This window comes from Pipra filicauda, unplaced genomic scaffold (assembly GCF_003945595.2).
Source record: "Pipra filicauda isolate LSUMZ 115617 unplaced genomic scaffold, ASM394559v2 scaffold77_size3566232_pilon, whole genome shotgun sequence".
In the NCBI taxonomy this organism is placed as follows: Eukaryota; Metazoa; Chordata; class Aves; order Passeriformes; family Pipridae; genus Pipra; species Pipra filicauda.
Genome location: NW_024104953.1, coordinates 1,733,817 through 1,761,384, shown reverse-complemented (window position 1 = coordinate 1,761,384; position 27,568 = coordinate 1,733,817). Strand labels below are relative to the sequence as shown.

The 27,568-nt window shown below is 42.0% G+C and overlaps 1 long non-coding RNA gene across 1 annotated transcript in view; it reads right to left on the bottom strand.

Annotated features, from left to right (window-relative positions):
- Positions 1–27,568, bottom strand: part of LOC114002189 — a 64,502-nt gene that overhangs the window by 16,832 nt on the left and 20,102 nt on the right. Inside the window, exons 3-4 of the long non-coding RNA XR_003545788.2 lie at positions 21,926–22,084; positions 16,283–16,422 (exon numbers count right to left, since the gene is read on the bottom strand). This is a non-coding gene — a long non-coding RNA (uncharacterized LOC114002189). The remainder of the gene's footprint in view (positions 1–16,282; positions 16,423–21,925; positions 22,085–27,568) is intronic.

Sequence of the window (27,568 nt, the reverse complement as noted above, 5' to 3'; positions counted from 1 at the left end):
GGCTGTTGCTGTGTATGTGCCCGTGCCTGTGTTTAGTAACACATCTCCTCACATCTCCTGCTGTTTGCTGCTACACCAGAATACAAGACATAAAAGTGACTTCCCAATACAAGTACTTGACTGACAAGTTCTTAATGGACAGTATCCCATGAGACTCAAAAACAAACTAGACGAGGCAGGGAAACAAATAGTAGAAGGCTGAGAAAGAGGAATTGATTCATTGATGGCCACTTAGCAGAGAGCTGCAAAAACAAGGACTGGACAAGACAGGTGAGAGAATTAACTCAACCAGCTACTGTTTCCCAACAAATATGAATCATTCAAATGCCAGAAGGTCATTTATTAAGTTACAAGGCCCTCCAGCTTCGGTCAATAGTTATTCCATTTCAACCTGGAGTGTACCTACCAAACACACATAAGGCCCATGGAAGTGTTCTTTGAAATGCAAAGCATTGGCTGGAGCTCCCTATTTACCCTTTCGAGTCGTGTAAACCTGAGAATAAATCCACCTGTTGCCCTGTCTCCATGAGGTCACAAAAAACCCTCCCTCCTATTTGCAAACAGCTTAGTGGCTACCAGAGAGCAGTCACCAATAAACTTATTCCAAACAAAGATTAAATCCTGATTAATCACTGAGAAGTGGTAAACCTAAGGGAAGTGCCAGCCACTGAAAAGTGAGATTTTTCTGTAGTGATTTATTGCAACTCTCCATGCTGGGGCTAATTAGAACGGGACAAAAGAAGATTTAAAAAACTGTGAGATGTAAAGTGGAAGGATATAAAAATGGAGAAAGTAATACAGAACAACAAGATAGAGAGGGAATCAGGAAAGATAACATAACCAAAGAAAGGATATATTTAGGTGATAACCTGGGAACGGGAAGCAAGGAATAAAATTCACCTCTATGAAAAGTCAGGTCTGAATAAGTCATTTGAAAAGAGCTGAACTCTATCCTGTTTTGGGGTGTTTTGTGTTTTTTTTTTTTAATTAACAGTGTATCAAACTTCCAAAGTCCAGCTGAGATTTGAAGGCACACAGCTTTCTCTGGGCTAAAATCTTCTGGTTTGAGGGAGTGAACACGAATCCGAGGAAGTGGATGTTGAAAAAGAACAACCTTCTTCATAAATTCTCATGGGAAAGCCCAACTCCTTAGCAGGCAACAGCCTGGATGGAAGCTTTTTGACCTGGCCTAGCCCTAACCAGAGCTGGGTACGAAGCTCTTTTCTCTCCCCACCCAAACTTCAGAAATGCTGCCTTTAATAAACTACAAGGAATATAAACCAATACAGATTTTAATGAAAATCCAAACCAACTGTTTCCACAATCCATCAGCCTTGAGCTAAACATTTCACTTAACTCAATAGAATTCTGCTTCTTGATCTTATTATTTGATCAGAATCAAACTTTTTTAAAGTTAAAAAAAAGTGCAAACTAAATGAAAGGGAAAAAATGACCCAACACAAGAGTGTGATCCCTATGTTGATCAAGCACCATGAGCTGAGTTCTTTTTAGTAAGTTCCATGAGCAACTCTTAGAGCTTCCTCATTGTGCTGCACCACTGTAAATTGAATTGTTGGTGAGCCACACAATATAATGTGTTTGCAAAGCCACTGAGACTTGGATTTACTCCACTCCTGTTACATCAGTAAGACTTTGACAATTAAATTCAGTAGAGGAAAAGGTAAACTACAGAATCCAGAGGTTTTTCCAGTATGATTTCCTAAAGAAGACTTGCTAACACTGCAGGGACATGTGTGGGGTGTTGTTTACTGGAGCAGTTACAGCGACAGTCTTTGTTATGATTTGGCCATAATGATAAACACATCTGTCTTAGGCAGGGACTGTTATTTAAGGATTAGAGAATGATGCCTTTCACTTGAAGCATTTGCTCTAATGATGTGTTTTTCTCTGACTTTTTCTGGTTTTGATAAGGCAAGATCAGGAAGGGGAGAGAGGGAGAGACAGAAAGAGAGGAGGGAAAGGCAGAAAGAAAAAAGGATGTAAGAGAAAGCAAAAAAGTACTAAAGAGAAGAAGAAGGACAAAAGAAAGAAAAGGAAGAAAGAAAAAGGAAAGAAGGCAAGCAAAGTAAGCAGCTGGTGCTGAAAGTGAGCAAGACTCTTTCTCTCTCATTTTCTTCTGTCTTTTAATAAATCATTGTAGCAGCTTTGTGACAGGTCTCTGTTATCCATAATGCCCAAGCAAACAGCTTTTCTTTCAGCCTCTATTCACTTGGCTGCCAGGGAAGCAGGACTGCAGGCAGGAAACTTCAGTGGCTCAGCCTGCTCCCCTGTAATTCAATTAGAAAAGCAAGCATGAAGTCAATATTCATTGCACCCAGCCAGGGCTGCACGACACAATGAAATGATAATGAGAAAGTTCACAAAGGAGAGAGGCTTAATGATAAGTTTTTAAAGAGGTGCTGCAGCGGGTGACCCTCTGTACAACTGGCAAACACACGCGGGCATATGGGTCTTTACCCTCAGGGATTTACTCTCATCCCTCGCCATCTGTATCCAGGGCAGACGGCTGATTGTGAATCCAAGGGAATCTCGTGATATACTGTCTTGGGTCACCCCATTCAGCTGCTTTGCATCTCTGAAGGGACAGAAGACATGTTTCTTAAACACCCACTCCCCAAAGGAACACACGCACCAACTTGCTGGAGCACAGGCAATGCCATTTCAAGTGACACGGAGCTGCGACTCCCGAGCCCAGCGGGGATGTTGGGCCTGTGGGGCACAGACCAAGAAAATCATGAGAGAGAACTTCCAGCACTTCATGGAAGTGCAGAAGATGAAGAACTGCACCCTTGTGCTTTCAGAGCAAGGCAGCACTCACTCCTACCACCGTGAGAACTTGGAGCATTTGTGCTTCAAACTGAGCAGCACTGGGTAGATGCTGGACCCAATTCTGCAGCTCCCTCTCGAAGAGATCTCCCACTGGAGAAGCTCTATACAGGATTTCCTTTCTTCTCCTTTTAGCACTTTGCTGGTGACAATGAAATATGTAGTTATTTATTTTGTAAACATCAGTGTATTTAGTTTTAAAAATAATGAGTGATTGAAGTAGTAATTAAAAAAACAGCATTGTGTGTACAAGCCCAGAGCTGTCTTGTTCTAATTTGGCTTTGGGATTCAACATTCCAGATATTACTGAATTTGTTCTTTCTAAAATGACTTCCATGGTAAAGCCCAGGGCCCCTCACAAAGAGTCTTGAGTCTCTTTCTTTTTGATGCCATACAGAAGGAACCAGTGGCCCCAACTCCAAGCAGGCAAACATGACAAACAGAAAGATTTTCTTTTCTTCTCCTTTGACAAAAGGGAAACAGGGCACACAGAGCTTATATAAGTTCCCTGAGGTCACACAGGATGTCAGTGACAGAGTCACAAATTGAATTCAGATTCTCAGGCTCTCGGTCCCAGTTCGTGTCATGTTGTAGTTCAGGGCACTCCAAACTTTTAATGTCATTTTCAGAAATATGTTGTAACTTCCCTAAATTAATCTCTCAGCCTAATGTATATTAGCATTCCACATATCCCCATCATCAGTAAAGGCCACTTAATATGTTGGTAAATAATTAATACAAGTCAACAGCAGGATATTTTCTTAAAATCAGGAGGTATTTTTCAACACTCCTGATGACAACAGCCCATTTTTCACTTCAGAGCCCAATAAAAAGGAAGTAAATTTTGCCATTCTTCCTGATTTAAAAAGCCTTCAACTACTAATAATAGAAGTGGGTGGTGAATTCCTTCATCTGCAGTAGGAAGCTCTTCATGTCCTATTGGGCCAGTCCTTCAGCTTCTACAAAACCCACAGAGCTTCGCTGGAGGCAATTTGGATTTGTCAAGTCACACTATGTGTGCATTTGTGCTTCACTGCCCACTGAACCTCTTCAGACTGACCCATTCTCTGCATGTCATAGGGAGAATGGAGCACTCCCCACAACTGGAGCTATTCCCAGGGATGCAACAGGTAGAACAGGTTGGCTGGATGCCTCTTTACATCCATCACACCAACAAAGGGCCAGATCCCAGGATTTTTTTCCCTTTGGTTAGTTAATCTCCAGTGCAACTTTCTGAGAGACTAGAGAAAAAGGGATAGGATAGTCACATCTTTCCTATGAAATTGTGTTCATTCTTATGGTTATATAAAAGGCCAGATAATACAAGAAGTACTGGTCACTTTATGTATTGATACATAATTATATTGTCTCTATGTTTTCACAAGCATATGAACCCCAGTTTTCACAACCAAATGCAAATTTTGGGTACTCTCCAAAGGCCCAATATGTAAGATGGAGTCCTTGCTCCTCAAAACAACTGGAGGTCAAATATCCCTGTGTAACTCCTGCATGTAGCCGTCAAAAGCGATCACAAAAAACTTCCCCTTTCTTATTTTAGAGGCAGCACTCTTATGTAACAGAGGCAAAATCTGTTGAGGTCAGGGATTCAGAGACAGCAGCTTCATCCACAAACAGGCTTTGCCTTTCAGTGACAGGCCCTGGGAAGTTCACAAGACACTGTAGGTATCTCTGTCCCTTCAGTTATCACTCCTTTGTGTCAGGCCCCACAATCCTGTTTTATGCTCTGTGCTCTGACTGGAGGTGTTGTCTGCACAATATCCTCAGCTGAGAGTTGGATTTTGCTGGAGACACTAATGCATGTAATTGGCACATGCTTTTCTGGAGTATTTCTATCACCTTTCAAAGATAGAGACAATCAAATCTCTCCTCCACTCATCGAGGAAATGCTTAAAGCATCAAGTGGGGAATTCCAGGCCAGCTTATAGGTGGTACTTACTTTACATTTTCTCAAGCAGCAAGGTAACATGGGACAAGGACTGTCACAGTGTTTATTTTGAGCTCCCTGGTGAGAAAAACATTTTACACTTGTCCTGTATGGTTGAAGCCTCCCTCCCCTCCTGGGGAACTCTGTTATCTCTGCTGTTCATGCAGTTGCTGTCACTTGAGCCATCCCCACTGAACACACAGCTCAGAGAGGCACTGAGTCAGTTATCCCAATCCAGGCTCTAACATCCACAAGGATAAGGTAAAATCAAGCTCTTGTCTCCACCTAGGTCACAGTGCTCATTAGAGATCAGCTCAAAACTCATAAGCTCACCTCAAAGAAAAGCATCTGATAAAGACCAAGATCTTTCTCAAAGTTCTGCACCTCCCTAGTTCCTTTTCAGTCCTGGACAGGGTCATTTCAAAAGGGAAGAATTGAGAAAAACACACTCAAAATGGAAAAGGTGGCCCTGTGATTAAGTGATCAGCCTGACCAGGGTTTCACTTCAAACACTGACACACATAAGGCTGCTTTGCATCCACGGGCAGGTGGAGCAACGAGCTCTTCACTGTGCCCTTTTAAGAATAAATGAGAGCTGAGAACACTTTTCTGCCATTTTTCATTTGGATTGTCAGTGTTTAGAGGCAGATGGTTTTTATTTGGTTAGAGAGTAGCTTGCAAAACAGCCCTCTCATCTTCTGAGAGATCCCTGTGCTGTCACACACCTTTTATTTCAGCCCTGCAGAGCACACCCAGATGACAGGGAATGTCATGCTCTATGCTCCGTGCACCCTTCCAGGAAAAAGGATTGAAGTTGGAGGTGAAGGCACAGATGATCTAGATACAGGTTATAGTCCAAGGCCTACAAAATTGCCTGTCCAACTCAATCCAGCAGAGAAATTACAGAAACACCGCATGGAGAGTCTATTTATGTTATTATTAATAAAGGTACCACAACCAGTGAGCCCAGAGCTGTGCAATTACAAGGAGACATGCAGTGTACACAATCAGGAATCCTTATCAGATTGTTTGGTCTATCTTTTCCATTTAAAAGTGATGTTGAAACTGTGTTTATAGACAAAAGAACTGATCAATGAACCTGTCATTTGGTCATGAGTAACATGGAAAAAATTAATCAGGTGATGAAAATATTGCTGTTTCTCGTTTTGGGGAACAAGTTGAAAATATTTCAAAAAGATTTTGACAAACCTTTGGGGACATGTGCATCAGCAAAGTCAAATGTTACAGCTTTAACAATTTCTCAAAAGCAAACAAAAATTAGATATTAGGAAGTGAGATTTTCTGAAGGAAAAATAGCTGGAAAAGAATAAAAACAAAGATTTACTATTATTTAAGCTTTTCAGCTGCTCCCTATGAAAATAAACTTGGAGTTAAACAAAAACTTCACTGTTTTTCTACAAAATAAATAACAGTAACATTATACCTACTAAACAGGAATCAGCTGCATAAACAGTTTACCTGCCTCTGACAGGATCAAAGAATTTCTGGGCAACTGTATTCAAAGAAGGAATAGCCCAAGTTATAGTAATCATTGTAACTCAGTGTATAATAAATGTGAAGCAGTAAGGAGGAGGGGAAAATACTTTAGGAATTCATCATCTTGATGAAACATCTTCACGTTTTATTGTTGAAAAAGGTGACAATCACCACATATTTCTCCTGCTTGTCAATCTAAGCTTGTCCAATAGTTGCCATCACAAGTCTTTGATTCAAAATTTGACTGTCCTTAACCAGGTCATCTCAGCTCATTAATTTCTGAAACTTGGGTGTCTGATTTTCCACATTCATTCCCTTCACCCACAAATGGACAGATGTTATATGCAATCTGAAAGTATTTTGGAAACAAACCCTTATTTCTCTGTCATGTAACCCCCTGGATACTTGGATTAATTTCCATAAACTAAGTCTGAAGAGCTCAGAGGCCTCACATCAACCAAGCAAGGGAAGAAAAGAAAAAATTTAATCAATCATATTCATAATATCATTCTCTGCAAACTTGAACTCTAACAACCCAGTGATCAAACGATTTGCAGTTGTGAACACTAAGAAATGGGAGCCTTTGAATTATGTCAGCATGGCAGAAACGTCTCTCCCCCCTACTCTCATCCTTCCCACCAGCTCAGCATATGTAAACTTTTAGGTGGGGCATGTTCAAGTTGTTCCCACAATGTATAACTGGAAAAAATGTATGCTGCTGTGGAGCAGAGGCATGTGGAATAAATATCTTATGTGCTCAAGAGCTCAAAAGTAGATTGTAGGCTGCATGTGGATGACAGACTCGTGACAGCACAGCCAGATCCATCAGGTGCATGAAGAGAAATGATCTTGAAGGACGTAGCTGGTTTTCAGAAGCTGCCCCTGCAGCCTTATTTATAGCAGCAAACCCATCCGTGCTCTGGTTCAGCTCTTGACAATAGGATATATGACCATCTTTGCTCATGGGGCTGCAACTGAGAGAATCACCCAGCACAAATCTGGCATGAGATCTAGGGATAGAGGCTGGATGTGCAGGGATTACAGCCATTAGTCTCCCAGTAGAACTCTCTGAAGAGTGAAAAGGGCTTGACTCTACCTGGCCCCAGATTTTGTGCTGTCATCCTCACCAAAGCAACCAAGATGAAAAACCTTCTCCCTTCAGTCTTGGAGAAAAACCCACCAAGGGTTTCACCCTCCTTTGAGAACAGCTTTGTTTAGTAACCCTGAATTAACAAACCTGAATCCTCTCATACAATATCATCTTTATCACACCCAAAGTCACTTTTCTTTTAGAGGATTTGCAATAGGAACTGAATGCTCAACTCTTCTTTGAGCTTTTTTGAACCAGACCCTCAGGTAGTACAAACTAACTTAACACCCCCAGATGTCACAAACCCTTCCCACATTTATACCAGCTGAAGATCCAGGCTTTGTTTGCCAATGACAGTGTTGCTCTACAGTAATACTATTTCTGGTCCAAGTAATTCCTAACATTATGGTAATTCACTACACTACCAGGCACTAAAGGGAGAAAGCAACCACCAGGAACAAACCTTCTTTTCTGATTCTCTGAACACGTGTACGTAGCTAATATATGGCCAACAGAAAAAAATATCCTATAATTATCTTAACCTGCTGCTTTGGGGCAGACTGCACTGCTCCCTTCCCTCAGATGCTCTTCTGCCTCCTTTCTCACACCCTGAGCACTGTCAGTTTGCTGTCAGCTTTACAGTATCAGGCATGTGATCTCTCCAAAGGTGCCCTGCTCAGTGTCATTTAAACTGGCCAGTCTGCGAGGCCACCAAGGTCAAGGAACTATCAGGAGTAAGGTTTCTTAAGTGCAACGTGTGAGACACCATCTGACACTGTTTATAGATAGACTTAGCCTCTTATTGACCACAAGACAGAAGTTAAAAGCATTGCTTCGGGGGTTCAAATGTGTTAACCTCTGAAGTGATGTTTGAATTAGGGTTATAAAGGGCCTAAAGTTTTGATCAGAGGCTTGGAGAATAAAAAGGATTTGGAAAAATTTTAGAGTGGGATCAGAGTAGCTACACTGAGTGTGCCAACTACTATATTATTGTTGATTTAATTGAGTCCATCTATCAGGTCTGTGCATTATGTGATCCAGTTCCAAAGATGTTTCCCTGCTGCAGCTGACAAAATACAGACTATACACTTCAAATGCAGTTGTCGGTCTTTAAAACAGGCAGTTACAAAACATGTTGGCTGCTCCAGCAATCAATAATGGGAAGGGCAGTGTACATTGGACAAACTCCCAAACAATTAAATACTTGCCAGTGTTAAGCAAAAAGCGACACAGGACCACGCCAAGAGCTTGTTCACTGTTTGGCAACTCACAGGATTACAAACACTGGTGGTTTAATATTCGGGAAAATTAACAAAGCCAAAGCATTTTCTGAGAAGTTTTCTGATGAACACCCTGAAGAGGTAACAAATACACCCTCCCTTGAATTGTATCCACGTGGCACCTGGGATTCCTGATGCGGTTTTCCTGGAAGCTGACTCACAGAGGAGGAGGTGAGGTACCTGTCAGGGATTGCATGCACAGACTGTGAAGACACCACACCACCTTCAGCAAAAGAAGAAATGCCACCTAACAGCTTAAATATCTTGGAACATTGGCTCTGAACTGGGAATGAACAATCCAGCCCAGCCCTGAGAACAAGGGAAGGAAAGTGTAATGTCAGGGTGCAGCAAGGGCCAGTCACTCCCTAAAGGACCAGGAGCTGAGCCAGGGAGCAGGTCAGAGAGCTGAGCAGGGCAGATCCAGGGTGACAGCCCAGAGCCCAGACCACCAGCCAAGTTCACAGAGAGCTGAGCCCAGGCCAGGCCATTAGGCTGCAGGTAAGGCCTGGCACAGCAGGGCCCATGCCTACAGAGGGCAGGGCTGTGACAGAGCATCCTGCGGTGTCACAGGGACAACCCCAGCTGGGCTGGCCTGCAGCCCTGAGCCATGCTCAGGAATGTGAGTGGAAGCCCCAGGAAAGGCAGGCAGGGCCAATAAGGCCATTTTTTCCTTACGAACTTCATGGGTTTTCAATATGAAATTATCTCCCTTGCCATACCTTGGTTTCACCAGAACTAAGTGTTACATTGGCACTTTGAGAACTCTTATTAATTTTTCCACACTTGTGATCTGTCTTATCAATACAGAAAAAAGACAGAAAGAGTACCAAAACTGCAGAGAAAGAGTGGTAGAAAGGTTCATGCTCTGTGCTGCTTCAATGGTTATGCTTGAAAAGTAGGGACTTCCTTTTACTACTCTAGAGTCTTGCTCTGTTACCCCTCTGCACCAAAATAGTAACTCTTGAGCAAGCTTGCTTTGATTTAGGGGAGGAAGGAGGGAATTACTCAGGGGCTTAGAGACAACCTCTCCTTTGCTATTAATGCCAGCTCAGGTATTCACCTGTTACCATGTGACATGCAGGTAAAGGGTTGCTGCCCTCAACCTCTCTGTTCAGATAAGGGCTGGGCACATCCCTGCTCTGTTCCAGGAAGGACTGAGAGGGATCTGCAGCCAAACTGGATAGATGATGCCTCAGTGATGTTGTAGAGCCAGCCAATGGCTATTGTTCCTGTGACCAGAAAGAGAGAACCTTCTGGCATTAAAGAATAGTCCTGAGAGAAACAGGCCCTGTGGGCCATTCTTTCCCTGGACTTGTGCTGACAGCTACAGCCTTGTTGTAAATCTTCTCAGCGTTTCAGAGTGTGGAAAATACTGTAGATTTTGGTATTATTTCTCTGAAACATAAGAAGAAATGCTATGTTTCAGAGACATAATTCTTTTAGACATAATGCTATGTCTAAAAGCAGCTACTCTTGCTGCTCATTACTGTGGTATCCCCTGTCTACAGTGATGTTACAGGAGATGAGATCCAAACTCACCTTTTCTGTGTCCATCAGTTACCTGGGATAATAATCTGTTCATACTTTAAAATCTCTCCACTGCATAGCAGAGGAAATGACAAAATACAGGTAGCTATTAACCTTGCCTCAAGGGTCATTTAGAATGCTCCTGTTACACACACACAGACCTCTGAGCTGGATTTACCTTCAAAGACATTTCTCTTTCAAAAGTCGGTGCACGTGCCTGAGACAACAAATATTATAGAAAGCAAATTCTCTGGTGCCTAAATTAGCATGGAACAGGTTGGTTTCTGTACCTCTCCTTCTCTCCCCTACCACCCTTTGGCACATTTTTTGTTTCCCTTTATCTCTCTTTGTCTTGGTTTCTTGACTGTGGGACATGAACTAACATGGGAGTAACTGGATATTGAAATATCTATTAGCTTTCATGCTTCTGGTAAAATACTGTGTGATTTCTAGGCATGTACAGAGAAAGAGGAAACAAAGCAAAGTTGTCTAGCAAGTGTCAGTCTCAATACCCCAAACTATCACTTCAGAGTGCCACAGAATATAGTTCCTTTTCTGTAACCCTGTGTGACACACCAAAATGTGTGTCAGTCTCTGTAGACCAGAACCTAAATAGTTCAAGCCCAAGGCTGTGCTACCCTTCCATCTGTCACTCAGCTATCAGTAATAGAACTGTCCCAGGCAGGATGTGTAAACAAACTGCCAAAATACAGTCATCTGGAGCACCAAAGTCTCAGCACAGGCAATAACCTCTGATTAATGAAAGAAAAAACTGATGTCAGTGAAGTCAGGGAGCCCTAGACCTGGAGAGGACACCATAGGTATATCCCAAATAAAATCCCAGATAACAGTAGAGAAGGAAGGCAGTGACAGGGTCTTTGCTTCAGAAGTGGCAGAAGGTGGATTTTTAACCTTAGTTCTACAACTGCTCAGGTGAGGAGTGTGAGGAGCATGACCTGCCTAAGGGACTTGGGCAATCTCACTAGAACATGAACCCAGTGTTACCAAGGCATCTTCCTCTTTTTCATCCTTAATTTTCACTCAGGGAAAAACCAACTGCTGTTAGAAAATTGTTAGGACATAATAGTTTGTGGCAGAAGACACAACATTTCCCTCAGTGCTTTATAAGGTAATGCAGTGATTTGCAATGCAGTCTAACTCAAACTGCCTGCTGGCAAACAGTCTGACTGAAACCCTGGGAAAACCAGACCAACACTATGTGCCCTGTAATAGAAAATCAAAATATAGTTCTAGAGGCTAATTCTGACCCCAAAAGCTTTTTTGAGCTCTTTCATAATGCTAATAATTTTTTTGCTAAGTCAGGACCATTTTAGGTGGAGGTACAACCTGACCTGCAGCTTCCAGTTATTCGGAGGACTTTCAATATCTCACTGACATTAAAACTGATACTTTGGCTGAGTATTCCATCCTATCAGGAAACAGCAAATCTTTAGAAGAGAAACCTCAGATCTTGATCATCATCCATTTGCAGCAATTATGCTAAAAGATCAGAAGGGAAAGTTTGCTCTTGAAAATTCAAAAAAAGTGCAACCTTGACTTTCCGTATTTTAAGAGCGGGCTGAAACATTAGTTGGTTGACTTAAGGTAATATTTTAACCAGAAAGCACAAGAAAAGAAACATCCTAATTGACTGAAAATCCAGCTGTGGACTTAAAATAGAATTTTTAAAAGTCGCATTTTTCACGTTACTAAGTTCAGCACTGTCTGGTCTTTGAAGAAATGGATTGGCTCGGCAGAGCCGGAGCGCTCAGCATTCACACGGGAACTCTCCTCTGCTGTCAACTGGCCCAAAAGCCTGCCTGTGAGACTGACCATGTCCTGGGCAGCCTTAATATTAAACATATCTGCTAAGGCCACCTTTGTGCTGGAAGGAGAGGTTGGGAGATGGAGTTTTTAATCTTTTTGTGGATGTTTGGTTCTGTTTTAAAATGTCTTCGCCTTTACCGGAGAGGTTTTCAAAGCTGAGGAAAGAATCTGTGAGCTGGATCCATTCCATTTTAGTAGTAATTAAACTCTCTCTTCCTAAAGGCCCAATCTAACTCTTAATGAAATGAACAGCACAGGTCCCATTGCATGTAGAAAGGCAGGATTCAGTTCCACCTACTTAGGGTTCTTCCCAGGAATGCTCCTAACTGAACACAACAGATAGAAATCAAAGTGGAGCAAAGCATTTGAAATTATTACCTCTCACACAAAGATTACTCTGTGCCACATTTTCCACTATCATTCCCTTAATGGAAACTCCAAAACCCACACCCAGTCTGTGACATTGGCATTCTGTCCTTACACCAGCCACCACACTCATTGATGTCCAGGTAACACCCACCTCGGAACTATCTACATTAAAATCCCACAGGGCCAAGCGTTTCAGGGATCCTGAAATGAGTCCCTGCTAGCACTAACTTTTCCACCCTCCAGGCCTTTACCCTACCCACTGAACTCTCCCCCTGTTTCTCTGCTGCCTCATGACTCACTGCTGAACCATTCTGCCCGTGCAATGCAGCAAACCAAGCTCAAGCTGTTGAGTCCCAAAACCCTCCTCACTCAAAAGCGGTACAGTAGCAGGGTTCTAAAATTCAGCTGGACTTGTAGGGCCTCTGGCTTCCCTCAGAACCAATACTCATTGGAAAAAATGCTGATTTGGTGAAATCAAGACGTTCCACAGAATCATTTTTGCTTCTTTTTTTCTTTATGAAGAAGAAAAAAAAAAAAAAAGAAGAATTGTTTCAACCTGAAACCTCTCTCCTTTCCTGACAGCTCATCTATCCAGCACATTGACAGCTCATCAGGTGGAGAGAGGCATCCAGCATCTGCAGTTTATTATCCAGATGGAGCCAGGGGACCTCAGGCTTCCAGCTGATCACTGGAAAGCTCTGTAGTAAGACAGTATTTATCTCAATTTAGAAGTTTCACAGGGCAAGGTTCTATAGAGGGGTGAAAAATCAATGCAGTTGGACAGAAATTAGCAAATGCCAAGGCAGATTTGGAGAGATTTGGCCCTTGTTTTGAAATATTTGATTAAAAAAGGCTTCCACATCCCCAACATTGCACTGCCAAAGTTGAACATCAACTGCATGAATGGCTATGTGGCAGGATGTGGAAAACTACTTTGTGTTAATGATTTTCTGCTCTGATCAATATTCTACAGCATCCCCATGAACAAGTTAGTGTTTCACAGGAGATAACACGGGGGGAAGCAACACGTGTGGAATCTCCAGGGCACTGCCAGGTTCCATAGTGCCACAATCCCCTCCTGCAAGCGTTTAGAAGGGGGCCTGAAGGAAAATAATAACAATAATTGCACAAAACATATGCTGAAAAATCACACTGTCCTATGAAATGAAGCATCTGATCACAAGATGAGAGAGCCAAAGAACTCCAGTGAATCTCTTCAATCAGCTCATAGCTGTTTATGTCACATAAGGACATGATCAGATGTCTGACTCTCATTTGGTATTTTTAAAAGACACAATGGTGTATAAATCCCATGATTAAAGTCATTGCAAGGTGTTTCATAATTGTGCTCTCTCTTTATAAATCATGTGACCTAAACCTGGCTATGTTTTATAATAATTTTGTATTCAGTTGCCAGGCAATGATTCTCTATTTGTCTGCCTGTACAACTGGAAGGTTTTCAAGGGTTTCTCTTCTTCAAGTCTTTCTGCCTGACTTCATTAAAATCCTGTGATGCTCTGCTGATAAGCCAAAAAAACCTCCACCTTGAGCAGCCTGTCCCACCTGTGATTATGAACCTCTGTTCCTCTCTCCAGTGGGACTTCACCAAGGCACCCACTCGTGGGGTGAAAGTGCCAAACCCGAGCCCACAGTGACCACAGATCTATCCAGACACCCTCTGCTTGCCCACCAACCACATCTGACTTTTCCCATCCATTTTCCAAGTCCCACAAGCCTGTTCTGGGTGTCTGATCACTCAGTCTGTACCTCCTTCTTTTAAGAGGTCTGGAAGAGAATTAAGAATAACAGAGACATAGTTCACTAGCATGAGTGTGGAAAATGTCTTTGGCACTGTCAAAAACAGCTGTTAAAATGAACATATTTAACAAAACCTTATCTCTCTTGGTGGCATGAAACACTAGGCACTTTATCCCAAAGATTTTCTCTCCTCTCATTTTTTTTTTTTCTGGATCAATTTTCAATTCTGCTATTTAAAGATGGTTTCAAACTGTTTCTGTCTGTAAAGTACCACATAATTTTTCTTCTTGAAGACAGGAAGTATCCTGCTCCAGAAACCTCTTCTGCTTGTGTACTGTTGGAAATTGGATAAAGGGTTAAACATCTGGGCAGTGGGGATTGTACAGAACAGGCCCAACAAGTCAGCAAAGCCCAGTCTTTTTTTATTCTTTTATACAAGCAATACAGGAAGGGATTGATAATTAGAAGAATAACAAAGAATCTCAAAATCCAGGAATAGAGAAGCTTACGAAGGCAATCACGAATTAAAAGTTCAGAGCCCAAGTTCTTAATTCTGAAACTAGAAGACAGTTGGGGGAGAAGGGACATCTGTTCCTAGAACAAAAGGCCAAGAGGGACAGGAGGGGGGGAGTTCAGCTAGTTGCAGCTCCCCCTGAGCTGCCACATAACTTTGTTTTAGCCTGATCTGATTTTTCGCTCTCTTTGGAAGATGCATTTGACACTGTGCTTGTTCTACTTTCTGTCACTGCTAAACTCTTTTTATTCCCCTGCAGAGAAAAGCTCAGTCACTGGATCTGTCGACTCCTTCTCCCATCCCCTCCCCTCCCCTCTGACCCTCGAAGCTGAGACATGAAGTTACATTTCTCTATTTCTTCCATCAGCTATTGTGGTATGAGAGTTCCACTAAGACATGGGCACGTTCCAAAAACAACATGTGAATAAGGACTTCTGTGTTTTTAAGACCTGACCCAAAATATTTATTTATCCAGAAGTTGAAATTCTCACGAGCAATGGGTGAAATTCTGAGGAGAAGAGATCTGCAGCAGGCCTGGACACACCACTGAATCTCAGGGCAACAAGTGCTTTAATAGAGGCAATTAAAGATAAGCCATAAACTGAGTGTCAGCAGAAATCTATATATTAAAGGCAATTTCATAACTTGCATCAGTTACTTTTATATCAGAAAGAAGTGAGAATGACAGCACAGGTACATGTAAATAATAATAGTGATTCCTACAAATCCTGGAATGACTTACTACTGACAATGCAGTTATGGATTGCTTGTGGCAAACAGGAGATCCACAGTTTCCCAGGAGGCTTATTCCCCCACTGCAGGATACAACTAATTCCTATTGACTTCAGTGTCTTTCCTGCCTTGAAGGACTAGGAAATTATTGGCTTCAGTGGGAGCTACGAATAACTTGCATGAGGAAAATGGAGCCCTAAAGAAACAAATTAATAATGACTCTATTTCTTAAATCTATTTCAAATATTTCTTTCTATGACAGCTGGAACCCCCCCCCCCCCCAGTCAGCTCAAACATCCCCATCTACAGAAATTAAAAATTCTAGCAGCATTGATAAATAAATATTTATGGTCAGTGTAGAGCAGAAGTAGCAACAAAGCCATAAGAAGATAAAAGATTTCTCGTGGAAGAGGTTCTCTGTGAAGCATTTGCCTCCTGGGGAGATCTCACCAGCTCACAGCCCAGAAGCCTTCACCCTGTAGATGTGACAGGATTCCCCTTCTAACACTGTGTAGTCATCTTGCTGTAACTGTGTGCTTTGTTTCATTCACCACTGAAGAGCAATTACATTTAAAAATCCACCCAAAGAATAAGCTCTATTTTTTGATAGTTGCGTGCTTAAGTTCCCCCCCTGCCCACCTGGATCACCTGTCTCACAGTATTGCTGGTGTAGAAGAGAAGGAAGAAATGTTCTTTAAGAAGCTTATTTGGAGAAAATTCCTTGCTGAGGGCTAATGTTTAATCTGGAGGACCAGCAGATGGACAATCCCACAGCTGCTGGCCTACCTAGTCAGGTGGATCACATTCCCACAACAGCAATGTTCTCCAGAGCCCAGTGAAGTGTGCATGTTTGGGCAGCCCAGTGAGCAAGCACAGGACTGAAGTGCAGTTCTTACCACATCCTTGCAGGCATCAAGCTGGGGCAACTCCCAGGGACAGGAATCGGTGCCAGAGGATCTACACCAGGGCAGCAACTGGTATGGAAGGAGACCTTGCTGCAATCTCCACTGGAATGGCAGCACTGAAGGAATCACTCCTGCAAAGAGGAATTAATAAATTACTCTCAGATGTCCTGGGAAGTCTCTCACTGATGTCAGTGGAACTTTGGGCACAGGTGAGGGAACAAACTCCAGAAGGCAGGGATTTGCAACAGGAGGAACACAAGACTATGAGCAAGGGATTTGCTAGAATTGCTTTGCCTTTGCTGTTGAAGAAAGTGTGGACAGCCTGTATGACTAAGTGATACAGGTTCTGCTGGAAAGGGATGAAGTAAAGATGCAGTTTAGTAATGGATTTAGAAGAAAACAGGGGGAAAAAAGGGAGGCTTGATTCTTTATTTGCTTTTTTAAAAAACACACCTGCCACTCAGTCATTCCCTAAAGTTCAAAAAGAAAGTATCCTTCCAGAGTATTTTCATGGGCCCTGAGGCAAGGCAGTTGCTAATCTGGATGAGTCAAGAGCATCCACTAAGGAGGCAACAGCAGCAGGAAGCATGGAAATCATCTCAGACTTCCCTTGGCTTTACTGACTTAATAGGGAGACTCCACCTACACATTTAATGGGGTCACAGCCATAACCCGAGGCTACAGGGTGTACAGATCCCTGATCATTCCAGTGCAGTAAGGAGGTACATTTCTGGTTAAATTCACAAACAATGCTGAATAGCTACAGGAGATTACCAGGACCTCCCACTTCATGGAAACAGTGACTGTTTACATAATATGTAATGACAGTAAATCATAACAAATCCTAGGAGAAAACTCCACTGAGAGATAAAACAACATGACCTTCTGATTTTTCTTCTTTTCTCAGTCTTACAATCCATGTCTTTATTCCTTCATCCTGTAAGCATTTCTGCAAATGCTTAACTTTCGCTACATCAGGAGGCCCACAGGTTTCAATTAGTCTAATTAGGTGCAAAAAAAAATAAGTGCATGCATAAGAGAATGTCCTTTTCCCCCTTTGCTCATGCAGTGCCTGATGTGGTGGGATCCTCTCTACAGCTTGAGCTCCCTACCACTGTGGTGTCAAAAATACACCACATTCCACTTGGCAAGGTTAAACATTAGCATTCTAAATTCAGGGCTGGTATTAAGTAGCAGCACTATGGATCTCCATTATTGTGCTGAGCTGGACCAGCTGAGGAGCAGACTCTGCTTAAGGTGGTGAGTAGTTTGCAATATGCAAAGGAACTAAACAAATAAACTTTTTCCAGGAGGAACAATTTCCAACAGGACAACTTGTTTCTGAAACTCATCTGACAGTTAAGTTTTATTTCTGAAGAATGACTTGCATGAGAAATTCTCATGCTATCCTTTGTTATATTATAATACAACATAGCTTTTGCAAGACAAACAGACTTCATTACTTTTCCCCTGGGAACTCCTCCATGTTCTCCTAGTGCATGTTCATGTGAGCAGATCCATAATTACACAACCAGAACTCAGATTTGCTTAAAATGAACCAGCCTAGCTTTTATTCCCTGACAGGACACTCCTGTGAAAAAAATACATATTTCCTGCAAAGACATCGGTGTCAAGGGAAGGAAAAAGAAAAATTTAAAAGCAAATTTGTTTCTCTTCATCTTTAACATTTACTTGTGCTGCAGCTGCATTGGGAAGCCAACGTGTCAGACTGAAAGCCAGTTTGCTAGGTGTGGTACCAACATGTGGAAAAACAGACAGAATCTACTCCTGAAGCTTTCCATCAGAATGTGTCTGCATTACATTACATCACAGGACTCTTGAGGGAACAGAATATAGAATCACAGAATGGTTTGGGTTGGAAGGAACCTTAAAGACCATCTCATTCCAACCCTCCCAAAGGCAGACAGGGACAACATCCACTAGAGCAGGTTGCTCAGAGCCCCATCCAACCTGGTCTTAAACACTTCCAGGGATGGGGCAGCCACAGCTTCTCTGGGAAACCTGTGCCAGGGCCTCACCACCCTCACAGGGAAGAGATTTTTCTAATATCTTATCTAAACCTACTCCCTGTCAGTTTGAAGCCATTCACTACATGCTCTTGTAGTTGCTACAAGCTCCTGAATTGCCTGTAGCAGATGTGCAAGGCTTGGGACAAAAGGTCTGCCTGCATGGCCAGGGGCTGCAGGAATGCAAACCCCTGTCAGTGCTAGAGGAGGTGATGCACATCCTGGGAGCACTGTCTGCATCCTTCTGCCATCCCAGGATGTCCAGCACAGACAGGCTGGAGAGCCCTCCTGCAGAGTGCCCCCACCCTGGCAGTGGTGGGGAGAGGGTTCTGGCTACTCTTTTAACGTTATTAGTGATTTAATCATCCAACGAATGAACAAAATTCAAAGCAAGGACTCTCTCTCAAGTGAATTCACTCCACTTCAGGGCTTGCCCAGCTCCCATTCATGAGGCAGCTAAAAGATCTCCTGGAAAACAACAGGCTTTAATGACCACGAGTCCTTGTGCTCTGGAGTGTGGGCTACAGCAACTAATAATAGATGAAGGTTTACATGTTTTTCTTGTGTTTCTGCTGGGGCTGCTGTGTCATTAATTCAGCTTGTGCCTCGCTACTTATGTTAAACATTCCCTTTGTGGCTTTCTCTAAATCTTAAATTTTGCATGTGACCACACGTAAATGTAAATGTGTATTTTTTATGGTCCTGTAATCTCGGTGCTTTTAAATCCCAGTTGCCTGAAGGCATACAGGGAGCTGAAGCAGAAAAGCTTGGTCAGTTTGTGATCATTTAGAGCCAGTTTATTTGCTCTTTCTGAGTGGATTCAGTTCCTGTATAGAGGTTTTTGCCTTTAGTGTAATAGAGTAAAGATAAGATCTAGGAACCTAATTAACCCTGCAGGGCCTGTGAACAAGGCTCATTAGAAAACAGTCAAACACATTTATGTTTAAATACCTTATTTACAGGAATTCATATCATATTTCTGAACAGCAGATACACATGCCACACACTCATCCCTTTAACCAGTGCCAAGCATTTCCTTAAATGCAGCTGAAAAACGGACCAACTTGGAGCTCAAAGTCATCCTGGACCGTGCATGTAAATAGCCTGTGCTTTGGAAGACTGTCCAGAATAAATGCAAATCCTGTTTGCAGGGCACTGTAAACTACAGTGTTCTTTCACCTGCACCCCAAAACCAGTGCAAATGTTCCACAAAACCAGTGTCATTGCAGCCCACATCCTGAGCAGTAAACATCACTCTGAAGCAATTCCTCTGGGGACTTTCCCATCTGTCCAAGGCGGTGACAATAAGATAACATGTGATCACAGGCATCTCTGGGGACTTCTGGAAAGACTTCATAAGGACTCAGAGTAAGGTTATTAAAAACCTCATTCTGAGGTTGCTTCATATCTCTGTAAATATCCTGGGTCAGACAGCAACAAATACAGGCTCCAGCCTGTATATTCAGTGCCCATGAATATACATGTACTTGTCATAGGGGTTATCTGGGAGCAAAACTATCCCCAGCAATTCTGAATTCTCCTTCTTTCCCGACCTTTCATTCCTTCTACCCCCACCCCTCATCCCAGAGAGAGCAGAAAAGCTAAGCCAAGAGAGATCTGTGGAAATATCTGATATGTTGGTGCATTACTGGATGTAGCTCTCACTGTGTATTGTGTATGTAGTGGCTTAAAAGCCAGGAAAATTATTCTTGCTTCTCATGACACTTTGAAGGGCAGCCTCGATTCACAATTAGGTCTGCTCAGTACTTAACTTTGTTGTAAGTGACTGCCTGACCAGTGAGTAGGATAAATGATGCCACTGGGACTGAAATGTATCTTAAAATTAATCATTTGCTTAATGGCTTTCCTGGAGAAGGATGGGCTTTAATACAAATTTAAGGGCATTTTCTGCTGCAAGGCTTGTGGGATTGAAGATCCCATCACAGAGAGATTCTAAGCAAGACAGGTCTACTTTCTGTCATGGATATTTTAGAATCATAGGCATTATAAATTTAATTTATTTTTAAATTCTATATACAAACGCAATTGGTAAAAGCAAGCAAACCTTTCTGCTGTAAGTTCTTCAGGAAAGGAATGAGTTTTGTTTGGGATTTATATGGTATTTAATACAACATGAACCGGTCTAGGACTGGGGCAACTGTGCTCTAATGCCATACAAATGAAAATAACTGTGGTTTTTAAAAAACCTTTAGCTTAAAGTTCTGCTTCAAAGGCCTGAAATTAATATTTTATTAGCCAGTTTAAAAGTGTGCTGTCTTAAAAAAAAGACAAAACCTCGACCGCTTCTATAAGTAGATCCATAATTTATATTGTGAATCACTTTGGCAAGAGGAAAATCCCAAATCAAGTTACTCTTCAACCTGAACTAATAAATCCTGTCTTGACATGACTTCTTTTTCTCAGTGCTTCATTTTCAAGGAGTCATGTGGTGTTTTAATAATCAGTCTTGTTGTTTCCTCTTCATCCTATTCACCAAAGCAGCGATAACTGCAAAAGCATCTCAGGCAACTCAGATGCAGCACTGAGAAATATCTCTGTGAAATCGGGCTTAATGAGATATCAAAATATTACATCTGCAAGTCTTGGCTGCTGGACAGTACTTTGGAAAGCAAAGCCAGTTTCCCCAGTCCAGATTAGTCAACATCAGGTTCCCTGGTCTAACATTTCACAAAATATTTTCCCACATATGTCCGACTGCATTTTGAAGGGTGTAGCTGACAACATAAATGTGCCCTAAGGTGAAAATCCCGAAACATTTCCCTCTGGGATCTTTGTGTCTGGACATTACCAGTGCAGATGTCTGTAATCAGGAGATCTCTGTGGACCTGCTAATTATTCCCTGGGCTTTTCCACTGGCAATAAAAATCCCATTTGTCGCAGCTTGTTTGCAGAACTGCTCCCATTTCCACAGTGGTGGCATTAATTAGCAAAAACCTGTGAAAATTGTTGGAGTTTATAGGTTCAAAAAAAAAAAAAAACAAAAACAACAAAACCACCAAAAAACCACTAAGCATTGCTCCTAAATATTCCTATAAATCCAACCATGGCAACAAGTCCTGAAAGTCCAACTCTCTCAGTTGGAGCAATTTTTCATGCTTGTAGCAATAAGTGGGAAATAATGGGGGTCTCAGATTCCCATTAGGAAAGTTGCTTCTGTGACCCCTTCATGCAGATGGATGGTGAATTTCTCAGATAATAAATCAAAGTTTCCTGATGGTGCAGTGGCATCTCTTGCTGGGGCCTGTAGAGCTGCTGGCTGCCTTCTATTCAAAGGCAGCAGGCCCCTGCCCGGCAGGAATCTTGCCCTACAAATCCTTCCATCACCATCAGGAGATATTAGGGCCTCTATAAACTGCCCAGGCATTTTGGGGAACAGCCAGCATCCCGCTGGGAAATGGACACTTTTCAACTTCATTGACATCTGTCATACATGCAAATAGAAAGCCATCAGGAAAAAAAAGCCACATTATGACTTTTCCATCAGCAGGGCCAGTTAAGTCTTTGTTCTTAAAAAAAAAAAGGTATTTAACAGGTATTTAACAGGGAGCTACCTTGCTTAATAGCATCTTTAGGAAGAGAATCTTACCTTTGGGCTTTAAGGACCAATGGAATGTTTCTCTCTTTCTCCATACTTTTTGCATTCAGCTAACTTCCCTGTAGGAATTTCAGGCAGCAAAAAAAAAAAAAATAGCTGTGATGCTGGTTTTTCCATGCAGTTTTTATTAACTTTCTTCCGAATAAGTCCCTGCAAGGAAAACGACACCGATTTTTATTATCAGAAATATATTTATTAAGTGACAATCTAACTCCCAGAATAGCAATCCATTCTTTTTTTTTTTTTTTTTTTTTTGGAGTTCAAGCTTTTTTCCCAAATGACCCTAAAATAAGCATGGGAAAGCAGTACTGTAAATACAGTATTGAATTTTAAGTGAATATACTTTTTTCCCCTCCGTGTATTGCCTATATTAAACACCATGTGGGGGATAGGGCTGTTAATTATTAACATAAGGATAAAACTGAAGGTGATGTTCTCTTGCTATTTGTCATAATTTAAGTGTCCAAAACGTGGGTGACAAAACTTCAGTAGGAATTTCCCCTGCTCTGAGTGTGATGCATACACACAACTACTTTTTCAGGTCCTTCTTTAGGCAAGTATTTCTCCCAAAAAGCAATGGAATGCAGTAGGTAAAGGCATTTTTAGGGAAACAGGAATTTTCAGCTGTAGCTCTGGCACACTACAGACCATGGACCTGTTTTGGGGACTTGGTTCCTTCAAAAGCTGGTGATGCCTAATGTAAGTGCTTTTATATGGCATTAGAACACCTAACGATAAAAAGAATTTTTAATTGCTTTTGCACTTATTCCAGAAGTCAATATAAACTATTTGTGCTGGGTTTCCTCTGCTGAATTCAACAGAGCAAAAGTAGTTAATATAATGCTGACTGAAAACAGGATTTGGCCAACTGGCTTCCATCTTTTTTACTAGTTCTACCCAAGTCAACTCAGTTCTACCCTGAGGTGAGGCAAGCAGGACTGGCACATATATTTTTTTCTTGTTGATCTTGATCCAGCAGAAGGATGGGAGATAATGCACTTACCCAAAGAAGAACTGGGACAAAAATCTTAACCTGCCTGCCCAGTTGTAGTGACAAAGCCCTGGTTCTGCAGAGGCTCCTGGGGAAAGGGATTTAGCTGCTGGTGGCTGGACAAAGAGGAGCAGCGACAGGCTGGGATCATCAGTCATGGTGTGAGGGATGCAATTTAAGATGGGATGAGTTAAGGGTAAGGTGGGCTTAGAAAAGGGTCCTGGTGAGGCTTAGAGCAGAGCACTAAGCCCCAAACCAGCTGGTGAGCTGGTTCCCCAAAGCAGAGTCACACAAATGAGTCACACCTGCCTAAAACCATTCCCACAGAGCCATGAAGGGCAACCCACTAATGGAAAGCAGTCGGGATCCCTCCATTGGGTGATAGATTTTAAATAGCCCTTTCCTCCCTTCCACAAGAAAGCCTTTTTCTGAAGGCTGAGCCTGACTGAGCAAACTTAGCAGCAATATCAAATTTACCGGTCTTCAGAGTTTTAATGGAAAACACTATCAAATTCTGTTGGGCAGAAAATGTGCTTTTCATGAAGAAAACCTCTTTGTTAAAAATTAACGTACCGCAAGCATTAACACAGTGTTTAAAAGACTGGGCTCATTCTGAACACTTTAAAACAAAATAACTACAACATTCCAGAAATAGGTTTCCATTCAGTCAGGAGTTTAACAGTTAAATACCTTTAAAGGTCCAAAGTTTAATGATTCAGACCCTGGAATGACTTTTTAAAGCTGCCTAATTCTACTAAAGCATGCAATTTTTTATAGCGAATGGGCTTTTCTGAAATAAAGCTGCAAATTTCATCTTTCTTATCATGATTTCATGGACTGCTCACAGAATGGAGTTCACTGCACTCTTCAGGTCTGGGTATCTCTGAACAGGGAGCTCAGTTTATCACCTCCAGTCCTACCAGTGCTCAGAGCTCAGGTTTGAAGCACAGGACAACCCAAGGAAGTATTTAACGTACACTTCATGCTCGAGGATGCAAACAGTGAAACCAAAGTCAAAGAGTCTGTTTGAAGGCTTAAAACTACTCACAGCTTCCAGCATTTCGATGGAAGAGCCTAAAGTAGCCCCTGGTTTGCTGGATCAAACTCTGATGAAAGGGCAAAGACGTAAAATTAAAAAATCAAGCCAAAAGCAGCACTGAAGGCAGTCAGTGGATTTCCCAGTTCATCCTAAAGCTATTCCACAGAAAACATTAAAAATGTCAATGCTTGAATTACGTATTGACTTTACTTTCAAAAAGAGAAATGATCCAAAACAATTTCAAAATTATCTTTCTATTTTCGAACACAGTTTAAAAAGTGCAAAAGTGAGATTTTTCAAAGTGTTGTTTTGTTTTCTGTTTATTTTCTGGGAACTGTCAAATAAACTATTGTGCTTCTCCTCCTTCTCTCAGGTTGTACCTTTCTCTGATCACCTGGACCATTTATAACTCTATGTAGAGGGAATTTTACCACTGAGATTTGAAACAATCTAGATATTCTGGAATATAAATATTCTAGAAGTGTCCTGAGCAATCTGCAAGTACCTACATATAGTAAAGAAGTGCATTTAACACTGACAATCAGTTCACAGCTAAAGGTGAACAGCACAAATTCTGAAACACAGGCATTTATGGTTTTTGCTTTTACATCATCAGGTTCTCTTTCAATCATTATAATACAGCTTCAGAAAGTACTGATACTATTGTTCCCACGAGACCTGTATAGGAGAATCTGCCAACCTTCTTTTAACTATTGTCTTGTTTTCCTCTGGGTTCTTGTTTTGTTTAGGAAAATCCTACAGGATGCTGAACATGCCTTACTGTGACTCAAGCACATTTAAAAGCTAAGGGACGTTATCTCCTCTCCCCAGATCAGATAATCTTTCCCCTGTAAATATGTTTAACGTTTTCATATGTCCTTTTACACATGAAAAAAATCTGACAATCTTTACCCCAGGCTGAAGAAAGATGTGAATTCTTCCTACTCTGGTGCTGTAAAGGGGAAAATTCCTTCATCCTGTGACATTTACCCGCGGCAGTTACTGCAGGAGATAAGGTAATGACCCAAGATTTGCCAGGGGACTGCCCCATGCTGTGACTTTCAGCTTTGCAAAGGCCACACGGAAGGTTTCATTTGTCTCATTAACTTTCCCACTGTACCAATCAGAAGTTTATGATACAGTATTTTTCTCTTTTTAACTTTTACAGTTCATGTACCTCGGCAGGAGCCTGGGAACGCTGACCCAGGACGCCCCTTCCAGTCCTACATCCCTCTGAGATTGCAGGAAAACGAATCACAAAAGGTCCAAAGCGGTATTTTTACAAACTCTAGATGAGATGAAGCACCAGAATGGAACACAGAATTACAGCAACAACCTTCAAGGTAACAGGACAGACACAAACCGTGTTGTGTTGTATAAAAACTATACAAACTTTTCCACTTGATTTCCTAGGGAAATAGGGCTTATGCAGCCACGCTGGCTGGCTGTTCCTGTCTGCCCCTGACAACATTCAAACCCACTGCCCCATTGCAATGCAAGTTGTCAGGGGAGAAGCAAAAGGTTTGGAGATAATTATGTTCCTACAGCTCTTGTCACTGCACAGAGGACAGAGACCTAAATCAGTGCCCCCAGCTGAGGAAAACCTCCTGGAAGGTGTGGGATCAATGGCTACTTGTCCAGGCAGTACAAACAGCTTATTTCCAGCCTTCCAATCAGCACATGTGGGGCTCCACAGCAGGTGCAGTGGGAGCTGCCTCTTGCCCTTCTGGCCATGAGTGGACCTGGGGGGCTCATGAAGGTCCCCAGGAAGTGCAGGGGAGACCAAGGATATGGTTCCATGGAAAACGGAGCTTCTGCTGCTCCTGGAACAGCTCCTTATAATTCTCTCACAAAACAAATAGGATAATATCTGATTTTAATTCCCTTGGCTGGACTATCCCTGCTCTGTCAGTTCTTCCACTGGCCTCCAAGGGCTCGGAATCCAGGGCACAGGCATTCAGGAATGCTTGGTCATACTACTGGCTGCATTTTTCATTTGAGATAGAGAAATTTATTACTGGGATCAGGATTCCCTCAGCCCTTCCCGAGCCTCTTCTAGAGAGGGCATGTCTTATTCTCCCAACCTTCGGTAATTCATTAAACCATATAAGTCCCTGCTGTCATGCAAGGTTTGCTCTTTCTCACACTAAAGTTAAATCTACCTAATTTTATTCTTTTGCCATCCTTTGCTTGAGGGTGTCCTTTGGAACCAGTTCATTTTCTGCAGTCACCTTCCTTCCCCCCACACCCCACGGCTTTCTCTCGTTATTCCCAGATCCCAGGCACTAATCCTGCCCTACTCTGGGGCGTTCCAGACACCTGTTAAACTCATGCTGAGTGGAAAGCAAGATGAGAAGACACTCCTTGAGGCTGTGCTGCTGACATGCATCATATGGAAAAATTTTGGGAAAGAGGCTGACTTTAGCATCCTGTGGAGCATTCTAAATCCTGTCGGTGCACTTAAAAAAAAAACCCTAAATATTTTAAATTAATATGTCTGGGTGCGAGAAAAATCACCCTGAAAAAAGGACTAGTGCTCTGAAAAACATTTGACACGGTTTCCAAGCCACCAAGAAAGTCAAATAGAGCAGATAGTGCAGCAACTTGAGATCTAAGCAGGAGAAAAAGAAAACTTCAATCCAAATGTACTTTGAAGTACAATACTTACAGATCCAGCAAGGTCTGACCTCTGAAGTTTACAGCTATTAAGTATTTACACATAGGGAGGAAGAAGACATTCATTGCTTGTGAGATAAACAGAACACTGATGCCAAGCCAGGGAGTCTTTTAAAAGTCAGATCGATTCAGTCAATAAATTAATGACTGTGATGCTTTACACACTTGGAATGGAAAGCTTCCTCCCCTTCCAAGTTATCTGACACTTTGCTGAGGAATTACAATGTGCATAAAGGATTCCTAGAGATTGTGATTTTGAAGAAGATTTACACTTTTACTCTTTGCTAAAAGAGAGATGTGGTCATATTTTTAAGGGATTCACCAGCAGACCCTATTTTTAGCAACTGGTTAACCATTCTGCCAGCAGAGCATTACTCTTAAGAATTAATGAATGAATAGTGTTGTTAAAATCGTTTTTCTCATGAAGGAAAAATGAAACTGCAGTCAGGGCAAGCGAACAAACACCAAACACACCACCCTCCAAACCCACTGCTCCAACTCAGCCAGCTGCTGTTCCTGAAGGCAGCCTGTCATTTGCATGGTTATGAATTGTGAGAATTGAGCTTTTTTTTTTTTTTTTTCTTTTTAATGAGTTATTGATTTTAAGAAATCACTCAAGGCAGAAAATCCACGCATTAACGGGCTGGCTTCACTTGGCAGGACGTGTTATTTTATAGCACCACCGAGAAAATTCAATGCATAAAGTCCCTTCAGCTCCCGCAGACAAGACAGATCGATGAGCCCCCGAGACAGGGATCAACTCTTTATGGGACTGATCCATAAGGAAATACCTGAGGGACTCCTCCCTCACAGGGATTAAGATGTTTACACTTCTGCAGTATGACAAAGACCTGAGCTCCAGAAATAGAGGCTGAAGTGGGCATCCTATTCATTGTACCTAGAGTTTTTATAGTTCCAGCGGATTTCC